Genomic DNA, 15,261 nt, shown 5'->3' on the forward strand with positions numbered 1-15,261 from the left:
TTATCATTGTGTGTAGAGATATATTGCAAACTATAATCATTGTAAGTGGTATCTCAGGGCCAGATTTTGCTGATCTTGTCAGCCTACTGTATGCTGCTCAGGCAGGCCATACGCTAGGAAGACAAAAGCCCAGTCACTCTCGTAGACTTTGACAGCAAAGCCCTGCCTGAGGATCTTGGGATATAATAAGGGGTTAAAAGAAGCCCCAGCCATTGCTCGGGGCTTGAAATTAATCTGTAAAATCTTAAAATCAAACACTAACAGTTTGCTGCAGTAGAGAAGCTAAAAGGGGGGTAATGTGTCCCTACAGGGTGCATTTAGTCTTTTTTTCACTCCTTTTTTTTGCAACTTATAAACAGAATAAACAGAATACTGGAGTGATACCATGGAGCAAGCTGTCATATTACTTTAGCTTACTGCTTTGTGATTTCTCCTTGTAAAGGTTAGGCTAGCTGTGCCCAGGAGATTCTACATGATTAGCAAATGTAATTATGAATTTGAGAGTTCTTCTTACATAGGCAAATGATGACGGCACTTACATTTTTGAAAATATATTAGATAGATCTTTATTGTCAATGTACTCAAAGAACAATGAGAACTCTTCAGCAGTATGCTGCATAAAAGAAAAATCAATCTGTCTGTCTGTCTGTCTGTCTGTCTGTCTGTCTGTCTGTCGGTCGGTCACATGGAGTGGGAAGTGCGAAGCTAAATATGTGCAATATTATGGTTATTGCTCACAGCAATCAGTCTTTTTCAGTCTAACAGCAATCAGTCTTTTTCAGTCTTTGGCAGTGGGGGGTAGGTTACAGCTCTTGGAAATAAGCAGTTTGTTGTTTCTTCTCATTGCCCTATAGCCTACCTTCTTCCAGAGGGGAGGAGGGGAAAACAGACAGTGGATGGATATTTCATAATACAGCGGGATTTCTTTTTGTAGTCGGTCAGTGTAATGTCCTTCAGAGGTGCCCCTGAATGAATGAGTGAATAACTGGGTGTTTTGGGAGGCATGCTACATAAACAAACAATACCAACAATTTATATCGTGACTCGTAGCCGTATTTTGTAATCCACTGCAAGTGCTCATACACCAATTGTAATGTGTGAAGCTCAAGTGGTCATATTGAGAAAGTGGTTCACACAGAGGTGGTTATGGCCTTGATTATGTTTTAAAAAACATGACATTGTGGGAATTTGTGGCTTCTAGTACGGATGGGTTGTCTCTTCTTCCCCATTCTTGTATCCATGTGAATGTTAAAGCATGATATCACCATTTTTTTTGATGGATTTGTACCTCTGCCTTTGTGCGAGCTGTCATTCACTGCTGTTTCGAAGCAGACACTATCATAGAGGGGAAATGAGAAGCTTTTCATGTTTAATTAATAATGCTAATGAAACTTAATTAGAACAGCTTATGAAAAATGCATTCAAATGAGAGATGAGCTTTATCCTTAAATAACAAGCCTCCTGTGCTGGATTCGGTGTCCTATTCCATGCTAATTAGACTGCACTAGGGGCTGTTAATGAGCATAGATCATTTCAATCTTCTGCACAGCAGGGTCTTCCTCAACCTGTATTTGGACGTTATATTTGTCTTTGCATATTTATATGTAGGAATGAATAGATAACTGTCATAGCAATTTAAATCGATATGAGGGAACTTATTCCAAACACTGCTTATAATTTGCTATTGTTAGCTAGTGTGTGTCAGGTGTGTAAGATATTCCCCCCCACTTAAATAAGTACAGGAGACATTACTGAATTCTTTGGCAAACAAAACAAGCTTCATGAACGACTATTGCATTTATTTTTGTACATTTTATAAAGAAAATAAATTATGGATTTATTTCAAAGTCTAGTTTATTAATTCAATTACTACTGAATTGAATTATGTATGGAGATGAGATATGTCTGTCAGTGAATGATAAAAATGCTATAATTGGTCCCATGGCATGAATTCTATTTTTTCATTTATTTATTTTTCATAATGGTAGCAACTTCATCACTTTAGTATTTTGTTTTATGAAAAACAAAAAAAGAGAAAACAGACAGACAGACAGACAGCCAGACTGGAAGACTGGAAAAAAAGTGCTACATATTCTGTTTTAAATTACAGTTGAAGCCTGCATTAAGATCTTTTGTACAATACTTGTTTGTACCTTGGTGTGTCCATTACAGCATTTGGCATACTAGTATATGGCTGTTCACAGATCATCTGTAAACACAAGCCTTATTATGCGGAGGCATACATAAGGTAACAAAATTAAGCAAAAACAGCAACCAAGAAAACGGGGCAAGATTATACACAGATAGTTTGTAGGCCTACATATAAGTAAAGCACTTATCTAAATATGTACAATGTTTATAATATTATTAATTTCTCTTTTCTTCAGTCAAGATGCCCACACTTTCTGATGTCCCCACTGTGAACAAAAAAACAGTAAGAACTAGAAAAGTGCACTTCTCTGGGCACAGGTGTCCGTCGCCAGGCCAGATTGCCTACCCAGGGACCTCAAAATTTGGTCCCTTGGTCAATCACAGCGACTCGGAATGAAAAAACAAAAAAAAAATGACATCTTGATTACATGACTCCAGAGTTGACTCGAGAGATAACGTGTACACACAATATGACATAATGTGCACGCACGCACGCACGCACGCACGCACACACACACACACACACACACACACACACACACACACACACACACACACACACACACACACACACACACACACACACACACACATATATATATATATCAAAATACTGTAGCAGTGTTAATAAATATGATGCATGATGAGTATAATGAATGAACTCTCTAACGACTGTCAGTGTGCTTAAGAAACAGAGGGGGTGGATGAATGGATGGATGTGTGCTCTGTCTTACACTGTCAGTTTGGCAGCCGCCTGCAGGGGTTGGTGTGTTGCCATGGTGACATGAGCAAGGCATGAAAGAGCAGCAAGGTTTGCTTAACAGGACCGGTCTCATATACTGATGAAATGAGACACATACCACTTTAAGACGCTCCCATTTTCTACATGCCTGTTCAATATGACGCATGATTTTTATAGCGATGCTGAACCAAAAGTAGACACGTGCCTAGATGACTTAACTTACTGCCAAAACCATCGAGCTTCAAACGTTGAAATACTAGAACTAGTGTAATATACTGTAGAAGTCTTGAACAAAACAGGATGATATACAGTACTGTCCATCTTATCAATTTGATCAATAACACACATAACAATAATAATCTGCAATATATAGATACCAATTGACAGCCCAAATATGTGTAATGATATTAATTATGAATGTCTGTTTTGTGTCAGTCTAAAGGCCATTGTTGTGCCTTCAAGACCTTTTGTGGATACCACCAATATATTCAGATTGGCAGCTTCCATGCCACCTACTTTAAGCTGGTTAAAGGCACAATACCATGTTATTAGCACACACAAGTAGCAGGAAAAATGTAATATAATCAATCCGTAACCAAACCAGACCAATGAGGGAGACACAAGCCACAATGTTGAACAGAGCCCTCCACAATTGAGGGCACAGCCAAAGCGCACCCATCCAATATGGCCAAGTTTGAATAGGAACAGCTTAAACATAATTACCTCAGTCTGTCAAAGAGACAGGTGGTGGATAGCGTGATACCTAATGCCACGGGCCTCTATTGCTGTAGCTAGTCTAGTTCCTGAATGAAAGTAGACAAAATATGTCTACGCAAGGAAGACAATAGCACTGGCAAGGATCAGATAACAGCATATGCATTCATGGCACCATTATCAACTTGCTTAAGCCTGATTCATACTTTATCATCCGACTGTGTCGCATGCTTAAAATAGTCGATCTACCCATAGATATGCAGTATTTCCGGCTATTACAGTGAAATATTTCCAAATATATCTCTCAGATACATCAACAAGTGATGCACATGTTTGTTAGGAGCCACAACAAGACAATTGTTTTCCCTCAAATTATTCTGCTGACGAAAGTCTGAATAGTTTCACCTCACATAAACAAACAGATGGCCTTCGGTCCTATGGGGTTAGAGGAAGATAAACCAATCACATACAATTCAAAGCACAGAAACTAAAAACAAGAAAAAGAAAGAAGAAAAAAAAGATCTTCCACAAAACACTGTGGAAGATCCTTTAGTCCTTTCTTACTTTTGACTTTATCCTCAGGATAAAGTGTCTACTGTTAACAGAGCCTCCTCTGTCAGACAGAGACCAGGGCAATGAGGTCTTGGCAGGACCCCATGTTCGTAACACAAGGCCTTAAACTTCAGTAGTTAAGCCACCATGATGCCACAGTCAAATCCACAGTTTAATGTTAACTTTGTACGGGTATCAGTTTTATGTGGGGGTCTTTTATTGTCCAGCATTTTCATTTATTTTCTTTTTTTGGCAAAAACTTGCCTGTCTGCCCTGTACCATTTTACAAGGGCTTTTCTTCTCTGGTTCCTGACTGAGGTGGGAATTCTGCCTTCCCCTGCAGCCTTGAACTGGAACCTGCCCTGCACTCGCCTCCATTTTTTTAGGACTCAAATTGTGTTTGCCCACTCTCTCCTCTCTGTCTCTCTTTCTTAAACGTCATCCTTGCTTTGCAGGTAAGTTCGAAAAGGGCCTCCAAGATCAACCTTCCCTCTGGCATTGATTAGGCAGTGACTGTCAAATCGTCCATAAAGTCCTTAGTGGAGCCCTTTCCCTTAACTACTCCTTTCCTTAGTTTCTCCACTGATTTCACCAGAGGGTTGATTGCCACTGAGAGCAAAAATGCACACTGTCTGGGCCACATAGTGGTGAAGTATCTGGTAATCGGAAGAAGCGTTTAAATGACAATTTGACATTTGTCAAACGGATTGTTATCAATACCACACCTTTCAGATGGAATTAAATGTTATTCGGAATGTGACATTTATTCTGATCACGGTTGCAAACACAGCAATTGACTAGTAACACAACTATTGACCAGTGTAACGTTTGAAAGTCTGCGTTGTGTAAACCTATGCTGACTTAGCTGACCGGAGTCCCCATTACAGGTCTATACCGAAAATAGCAAATCTACAAGCTCGAACGTGAGCTTGTAGATTTGCCATTTTTGCTGATTGTTTGCCCCAGAATAGGGACACTAGGGTTCATGTGGTAAATCAATGAAGGTCTGGACACTTTCTTCTGCGTAGACGTTTTTTATTCCGGTGAAACATAATCTCTGGTCAGTCTTTTTGTTGGCCTAACAGATGCCGCAAGCCTCAGCACTTCTTAGGCGTATGTCATGTCAACTGGCACTGAGTCATAGATAATGTACAACAGAATACAGTGCGATAAAAACAATATATGCACCTGGTGAAACAGAATCGCTGGCCAGACTTTATTGGGCTAACACACATATGTTCCAAACCTCAGCACTTAGCAACCTCAGCAAAAGTAGTTTGCTGGAGCCAACCTTTTTATCTTTATTTTTGTAGTCGTTATGACAATTTATTCCACCCCACACACATTTCTGTGTGTTGTCACTGCTGTTGTATCCTACTGGCTCACCTGCCAGTGAGGAGTCCCCACCGGGAGGACGTAGAGCCTTCGTCCTACTCCTCCCGCTCAACACTCCCTGCTGACAGGTGCTGCCCCAGCCCGAAGGTGTACATGTAGTGACAAATATCACCCTCCCCCGAACACGGGCCGGTTCTGTTCGTATAGACGCTCGGCATGGATACCAGTATTTACCAAAGAGGTAATGCCCACAAACCAAAGAGAATTGCCCTTACTCGGGGAGCAAGTGGAACCCAATACAACTCTGATACACCAGAATGAGAATAGTCAGCTTCTTAACCAGATATTCTCCAGTCGTCCGTGTCAAGAAGGTTCGGCAGGATGTTAATGGAGTCTTCTGCCTGTCAGCAACCAGACAGAATTCTGCAAGAAAGTTTTCCCTCCATGCTACTGTTAAAAGTTCCCAGAACCACAGTTTTCATAGCATTTCTGAACCATGTACATTATGCCATTTTGGTCCCCATGGTGATCTCGCTCCGGTCCTTCTCAGAGCTCATCCGAGTGGAATGCCAAGACAATGGCAATGCATCAAAGGGAATTATCGGTGCCTTCCCTTTGAATATTTTCCTTCCCAGCTCCAGTGCCTCCTCACATCTGGAATAACTGCAGATTCCCTGGAAGTAGTCCTCCACCTCCTCCTCTGTCGCCTACAGCTTTCCTGATCTCTCGCTCTTGAAGAGTTTGTTGACAAACTTGAATGGAGTTTTGTGAAGATGTCTATTCTATCCAGATTTCTATTATGATTGGAGTATTGTTGCACATTGAATGACAAAAAATCAGGTCATTGAAATATGCAACATGCGTGAATTGAAAAATAAACTGCAACTGTAGATTAGCATTTTCATTTTTTAATTAACTTTTGAATTGAATGTTGTTCAGCGTGTTTAAACATTCAAAGGGTACTTAATTTGCATTTTCAATTTGTTTAAGAATGTGCATACAACAGGAGCAGAGGTCTTCACTGGCATTCTCTTAAGCTTAAGCATACTGTTTTAATAAAAGATGTATACTGTATGCTCTAAACAATTCCAAAAATATTTCCTCATTTGTTTCAGTAATTGCACATTGGTTATCACAGACACCTCCATTAGAGGCTGGACAATAATTTACCAAGGCAGCTCCGTAAATGGACTTTGTTTGGTAGACTGCTTACTATATAAATTACTTCAGCTCCCAACCATCCAACTTTGGAGCGCTGGAATGAGATAGTCATCATTCTACTTTAGTGTGCACAGACCTTACAATATTATTAGTGGCATATACAGTGAGGCATTCACTCCCCCCTCTCCTCATAATAATATTCAACCCACTATTTTTCGTGCCTTTGGACAGCTACTGTGAGCCAACAGCTAAAATACAGCCAGACAATCAACTGATCCTCATGTAATGAAGAAGCAGCACAACTAGGTCCCTCTATCCAGGTCCAAACAAGTCCCCCCAATCACCAGTCACCCATTAAAGGTATAGTATAAGTGATATTTGTATCTATTTTTAAACAAAAGGTTTTTTGTTAAAAAGTGAACGCTCTATATTCTGATAGTAATCATTGCTTCTTCTTTCATGTATCATCAGATGACCAACTCAATGTCGCGTAGCCATGCCCTCGTCTCTGGTACTACGTTGAAGAGGCTTTTGAAGGTGATCTGTAGGGGGCAGGTGGTAATTATATGTTCGGCAGTCTGCACAGACTCACCACACTCGCATGCCGCGCTGACAAGCACCATTTCTTCATAGATGATTTGAAGCGGCCGGCCCCAGTACGTAGGCGGTTCAGCAGGGTCCATTGAAGCATGGTGGATTTTCACCTTTGACGCCATCTCCCAAGTCCCAAATGTAGCGATGGATTTGTGTGGGCCCGGCCGTCTCCCACTCCTGCTTCCAAGATGCCGCCAGCCATGTGTTAATAGTATGGCTGTACCCGACTCAGGATTTATCTTGTCAAATCAGATTTGGGATTTTAAAGTATATATTGGAGGATTCGTTCTTATATAAAAAAATAGGTCTTTATGATCAAATAGGAGGCTACAATTTCAAGTCTTTCAGTGCTGATTTAGAGCACACATTACATAGTCAAGTGCAACAGTGCCATATGAATATTTTTTTAACATTTAAAAACAACTAGTCCATACCCGTGGGGGGATATGATCATGTCAACCGATTTGCGTGAAATTTGGATGAAATCTGAAGGAGTAATATCCAAAAATGTGTTTTACATCACACACATAAGTCAGCCTCCTGGTGGCGCTATAAAAGCAAGATGTGAAAAATGCAGGGCAAAGGTTTTTCCTTGGCATCTAGGGAGTGCACATACAAAGTTTTACACAGATCGGTGCAGTTATAGGTAAAAATACGAATCGGCCCGTTATAGCGCCACCATGAGGCTGATTTAAGAAAAAACAAGTGCCATTTCTTCCTCAGCCTAGTGGGAATGTGCGTGCAAACTTTCACGGAAATTGCATGCTGTGTTCATGATTTGAGGCATTTTGTTCAAAACGGAGCACTCCTGCAAACTTTGGAAGCCATTCTAAGCCAATCAGGATGGAATATGAAAAATCTGAAAAACTTGTTTCGTTTAATGACTACAGAGATACTGCAGTGTGTACCAATTTGCGTGATGTTTGGACAAAATCTGTAGGAGTACTTTAAAAAAATGTGTTTTGCAAAAAGCGGCCTCCTGGTGGCGCTATAACAGGCCCATGTGAAAAATGTGGGGGAGAGGTTCTGAATTGGCATCCACGGACACACGGACGGATGGACGAACAGGGTGCAAAACATACTCTCTCGCCATGCCTTTCGGCCTGGTGGAGACAATAATGTTGCTATATACTGTACACAGCAACCACTACCACCAAAGGGGGTTCCCTGATTGAAAGGTATAGTTAAGTATTGGTGTTGCAGGTCTAAATTCAACTGACTATTCGAATCGCCGACTTTCAGGGGGCATGCAAGCCTAGTTAATAGACATGTCCTCAGGGATAGAACGGAGCATATTGTAGGGATGATGGGACTTGAGTCTGCTTGGAAGCGCCACTGTCGATATGGTGTCATGCAGGATGTGCCAGTCATGTTTCTGGGCTTTCCTTGCCAGGACGAGGGTAGACGAGAGGCTGGCCGGGGCAGTTCCCTCTAGGACTGGCAGGTGGAACACAGGGGTGGGCTTCAGGCAGCCAGACACATCCAGTTCCCTTTTTGCTTCTCTGTTTTTAAGATGGCATGCCGCTGACATGGTCTTGCCATTGTCGGTGTAATCATTGCAATAGAGTTTTTGATAAGTAACAGGCATCTCCCTGTCTCTCCAGCTCTTTAATAAACAGACAATAAACTTTCAGGTGGGTTGCCAATTTCATCCAATCAGGAGAGAGTACCAATTTGTAAGCTTCAATTTTCCAGTTCCAATTTTGTCTTCACATTTTGTTTTTGTTTCATCACTTCCAATTTCACATGTTTATCCTATGTGCGTTTGAGTTCTCTCTCGTGATTGGATATAATTGGTATCCCGAACTGAAAATGTATTTTCCGTTTACTAAAGAGCGATCAGAATATAGAGCTATATAACAGTTATTTTTTAACAAAACAATATATATATATATATATATATATATATAACTTACACTAAATTTAAAGCAATGGGAATGGATTTGGACAAAAGCATCACAAACACAAGCGTTTTTCCCTCATCTCTGCGCCTTGCCATTCTTTGAAACATCACATAAAGTCCCATACTCCAGTCCATTCAACTGTGTAACCCAAGGACCATTGTATCCTTTTAGCTGCATGAAGCCAAAACTATGACATTTTAAAGAAATTGTATACATTTATGGGGGTCACTTATGATTATATTTGAATAAAAAAAGATAAGATAACCAAGGCTAGAGACTTTAATTATGCGTAACTTTTATGAACACAAAACTACAAAGGAGAGTTAATGCAGTAAACTGAAAATGTACTTAAGTTATCTATCATCCACTCATCTATCCTGCGTAGGATCCAAGGGAACTTGTATTGCTGGACGTGCTGTCATTTCCTCTTTGCAGTCTTTTGCTGTCATCTGAGTGAGGTCATGAAATTGTAATTATATTTTGATCTATTGTCTAGTCCAATATATATATTTTAACCTTTTGAGCCTGGCAGGCTCCACAGCCCCAACAACATTATAGTAATATTATCATGTAGCTTTAAGGGGGAGGGGGTTGAGAGGGGGCGGGAGGGAAGGAGGGAAAGGTAGGGAGAGAGGGAGAGAGGGAGTGAAAGAGCCTATTTCACCCACACAATACCCTGGCCAATGCTGGGTACCGGAACCTGAGCATGCATTGCTGATGTGTGAATGCAAGAACCCCCAGCAACACCGAGCAAGCTGATAACATGGTACTTTCTGATACATCACAAACTTTGGCCGAAACTTTGTTATGTACTGACACTTTGTGTGAAGTAACATATTTGTTGGATTCTTCTCATTTTAAACTGTTACACTTTGTGCTGTGTCCAGCACCAGCAGGCACGGACTGGCACAGAAAATCGGCCCTGGCATTTGTGATCTTCACCGGCCCACCGGGCGCCGAAAAATTGCAGTTAATTGGTTAAAAATGGTTAAAAATGTCTTGAAAATTTGTTTTTTGGTGACTTTATTTCGGTTTTAGGGTTGGCCGCGGCCCCAGACTGCCCGGCCCTTCTGGCATCTGCCAGAAGTGCCAGACCGTCCAATCCGGGCCTGAGCACCAGCGACCAATTGGATGTGCAGCTTTCGGTCTCAGTAACAGACTGGTGTTCTGCTGGTGTTTACATTGCAATGGAAGCGGAAGGTTTTAAGCTAACAAAAACAAAAATATCTAATCAATATTTATTTTTGTTTTGTTTTGTTCACACAGTAAGCATAATGAGCAGGATAATGTACAGTGAGGTGGAAAGTAGGGGAACCTGCCAGGGCTTATTCATTGCACACTATCCTTTACTTGGTAATTATGCAAATGTAAATATGCATAACCCACCAGGGAATTTGTGGCAGTGGGGTGTTGTTAAGGTATCAGCTGCAGACAGAGACCCATATCTGGCAGATTGGCAGGCTCTGCTGATTTAAGTGCAGCAAGTCAGGTGTGTTCTACTGGGACCTCACCCCGAGCAACACAATTACTAGAAACAAATTTGGCTGTTAAAGTTAACAACCTGACTATATTCTAACTTACTTTGGTCATGTCTGTTGTAAATAAATCATGCCTGTATAGTGACATTTTAGGAAAGAACATTTTACGCAGGCATACGCAATTATTATTATATCAATCTAACCCTTTTCATGTTTGTATAGCTTAATTAGATCACACTTAAGTGTTTTTTTTCATCAACATAGTTAACAAAATATATTATTATGTCTAGTAGTGAGACATGGCAACTGAGCATTCTCCACAGATGACATCATTACAGTGACCAACAATCTGAGCAAAATAATGCTTAGCTATTCAAGTGGTCTTCGATTTGTTAGTACAGTGCAGGATCTTAACTGATGTGTTCCATTCAAGTCAGAGTCAGCCATTTCTACCCCATCTTGTTGAGATTATTTGGGATATAGGAAATGGGCCGGTACGATGTAGGCTAAGCTGATCAGTGTCAGTGTGGTCAGATCAGTACTTAGAGGGGATAGAGTGGAGGGTTCTTCTGTGATACCTTGAATTTAGTATCAAGCCATCTAGAGGTGCATTAGAGTTATAGGAATGGAAGGGAGACTCCTCCTATTTGATACTGCACATATCATACCCACTCACACCCATTCCCTTTAAAGCAGTGTTCCTCAAATGGAAATGCTAGTACTATAGGGGTACTTTGGGATAGCCTACTGCTAGCGATACGCCTATACTCAAAAGGTTCCACATGTTTCTTTAGTTTTTCTCTGATATTGGTTATGAACGATGTATCCCGCGTTCATAAAACCTGTTAAATCTTGAAACAATACATATTTTCAGTAAAACCAATTGTCAATACATCAACGACCCACCAACAAAAAAAAAGAAGAAAGAAAAAGTTGTCAGCTAGCTCGCTGCATCACTTTTGTTCTGGCCTGAGGGAGGTTCAAATATTAATTAAAGGACTAATCACATAGATAAGTGGCCAAAAGAAAGAAAGAAAGAAAGAAATAAGCTAAGACAGAAACACCAAAAATGTAGTCAGTAAGAGGAAGAATGTTTTGTGCTGGTGAAGGGGGCACTCAACTGAAACGATATTGTTTTTGGGGTGCACTAGTGATGAAAGTTTGAGAACCACTGCTTTAAAGGACCATACCGGCATAAATATCTTCATCTATTCAGTCATATATTGTACACAAACATAGATAATTAGATTTAAATGTGTCTCCAAAGTCATTAAAAGCTTATAGAATGTACCTGAAGAATTGAGTAGCACGGTTAATAAGTCATGAATGCTGGAATTTAATTTGTCAATCAATCTTTCCTCCAGGGACTATTTTCGGCTTGAGCCTTTTCAACTCAATCCACACTTTGAAATGGAAGGAAATGCAACAATAACATAACTTTGACCGCACAATGATATTTTCATAATACTGAAATGAACAAAATTGAGTAGCTTCCTCGGAAATAATGAAACCATGGTGCATGCTGGAAAGGTTTCAGCAGTAATCTCAAGGAAAGACCAACAGTACTACAAAGACATCTACCAGAAGATTCCAAAATCACAATAATAATCTCTTATAAAAGAGTCAAAAACTAGAAAAAGTGCTCCTCGGAGCACAGGTCTCCGCCAGGTCAGGTAGGTTATTGTGGTCCAGCAATGTTCGGAATTCGCCAACCAGGCTGGAATGTGCAAAATCAGGCGGATCGGACAGATCCGTCTTGATCACTTAACTAAAGAGATCATAAGTACTGATTTGCGTGATGTTTGGAAAACATTTGTAGGAGTAATATAAAAAAAAATAATAATAATCGGCCTCCTGGTGGCGCTATAATAGGGCAATGTTGAAAGGGTGGCATTGGTTCCTCAACGTAGTGCAAATGTGCATGCAAAGTTTCACCGCAATCGGACGCAGCGTTCATGATTTGCAACTCCTGGCCACTCCTGCAAACTTTAGATGTCAATCTTAACCAATGAGGATGGAATATGAAAAATCTAACAGATCTGTCTTATGCCTATAGAGATCATGTGTATCGATTTGCGTGAAATTTGGATAAAATCTGAAGGAGTCATATATATATATTTTTTTTATATAAGTTGGCCTCCTGGTGGCGCTACGGACGGACGGACGGACAGGGTGCAAAACATACTCTCTCGCCATGCCTTACGGCCTGGCGGAGACAATAAATAATTGGGTGTGGGGGAGAGCTTTGGTTCTTTAATGAGTTTTCTAATCTAGTGTAAGTAAGTTTGTGTTTTCATTTTCATGTAATCACGTCATAGTGGTTGGTTATGGCAACTAGGGAGATTGGTATGCTGTATTAACCAAGACACCCACCAATTCCCCCCAGCATGCAGACACACACGCACGCACACACACACACACACAAAGCTACACCAGTAGCACCGTCATAGATATTTATTTTTTAATACTAATTAGATAGAGAGCCTTAATGACATTTAATGAGCACCAAGCCAAACCCTAACAATAATGTGTGCACCAGGGATCGACAGCAGAATTAGTAGAGAAAACATAGTGGGTAAACAGGAACATCTGAAAAAATACTCTGTTTGTGTAGATATTTTCCCCATTAGCATTGCCTCAGAAGGTTCACCTTCCAGACATGCACAAACATAATCTCCCCTTTCGTCGACTTTGTATGACTTCTCACCTGTAAGATCAGCCACCCGGCCATTCCAATAACCGGTTTTATAAATGGAAGAAAATGTGTCTGTCCTTGATTACAGATCATGCTTGCCATGTATGATGATGTGCGTTCACAGATCCTCCTGTGGGAGTATCGGTGTAGCGTCACACATTTTGAACATTTGCACAGCTCTGTGTTATGACGTGTGTTTTCACTGCTGGGTGACATGTCTGTCACTACCTGTCACGAGTCCAGATCATGAGAGAGGACCATCTGTTCATTTTGGCCTGGTGGCAACACTTCCTACTTAAGCCCGATTTATACTTTATAATATGACGGTGTAGCCTGGTGAAAACAGTTGATCTGCAAGCTCACAATTAGTCTTGGAAGACTGACAGAGATTTTTCTTCGATTCTGACATTTGTCAGTCTTCCAAGGCTACTTGTAGATCTGCCATTTTTACTGCACCAAACACCAAAGTACAATTTACAAAAGCAGGGAGGTTATTGGCTTCTTCAGCATGATTTGTACAAAAATAGCCAATCTACAATGTCATTGACCTTGTAGATTGGCAATTTGTGGTGAGTGTCTGAGCGACACCGTGATGCAGTATGACGGAGTATAAATTCAGCATTCCAGTCCTTGCCTATGAGAAGTGGATATGTTCATTTATTTGCAGGTAGCCTAGATCACACACTCATTTATGCATGTAGGTTAGTGAGCGCTGCAGGTACTGTTGGGCATAAGGAGTCCAGAGCACAAGATGTAATTTCTTTTTCTCTCTTCCATTCCACAGTGTGTCGCCGTGCATGCAATCACTTTCCTTTGATGCTGTGTTTACACTGTAGATTGAAAGAATGAAGCTACATTACAATCTGGATGAAGGTCTGATTTTAAACCCCTCCTCCTCAGAGGCAATCATCTAGAAGAAGGTCTGTTTTTTTTTTTGATTGATTGAATACTTTATTAGTCAGAAATGCAAACAGCATGTGGTACTGTCAACAAATACAAACACTAATGTACAAAAGAGATGGGAAAATTACATTTATCTCCCCTTTTGGCCTGATGGGTGTTTTTCCAGGCCAATTTTTGAAAGAAACCAGTGTTACACATCCTTTAATGGATGGTGTCAGGGCATTCCACATTTTGGTGGCAGAGCAGTAGAATGAGAGCTTTCCCATGTTTGTTCTAAATTTGGGTGGTACCAGATCATGGTCACTCCCTCTAGTGTTGTGGCTGTGGGTGTCACTCACTTTGGAGAAGTAGTTTGACATGTATGAGGGTATTGAGGGCACCGAGGGAAATGTCTCTTTGCGTATCTTAACCCATTACAACTGGGAAAGCATCTGTGTCATTTTATTCAAAAATGGCAGATATAGGTTTTTATAATCGACCTCAGGAATACCAATGCCAGTGTCTGTCTTGTTGACTGTCTGTGTGTCCGGAGCTAATCTCGCAAATCAGTGCATGGATCAGAGACAAGTCACATGTGCAAACTGCCAGTAAGCCTTGTGCCAACTGCCGCCCCCCCCCCCCCCCCCCCCCCCTCCTCCACCAGGCCGAAGGCGTGATTGAGACTTTCGCCCCTGTCCGTCCGCGTGTCAGTGTATCAGTGTGTGTGTGTGTGTGTGTGTGTGTGTGTGTGTGTTAGCAACTAATCTCCGGCACTGTTGGACCGATTGGCATACTCCTTGGACGCCAAGAAAAAAACACTTTTTTTAATGCATTTTTTATTTTGCTTTTTACCCCTTTTTCTCTCCAATTTAGTCGTTATGCCAATTCATTCTTCTTCTGTGTTGTCAATGCTGTTGTATCCTACTGACTCACCTGCCAGTGAGGAGCCCCCACCGGGAGGAGTAGAGCAGGGGTCGGCAACAGGCGGCCCGCAGGCCAAAATTGTCCCCTCGGAAAGAAACTCTGGCCCATCAGATTATTTTGAGAATTATA

This window comes from Gymnoscopelus microlampas, assembly GCF_963454915.1.
Source record: "Gymnoscopelus microlampas genome assembly, chromosome: 12".
In the NCBI taxonomy this organism is placed as follows: Eukaryota; Metazoa; Chordata; class Actinopteri; order Myctophiformes; family Myctophidae; genus Gymnoscopelus; species Gymnoscopelus microlampas.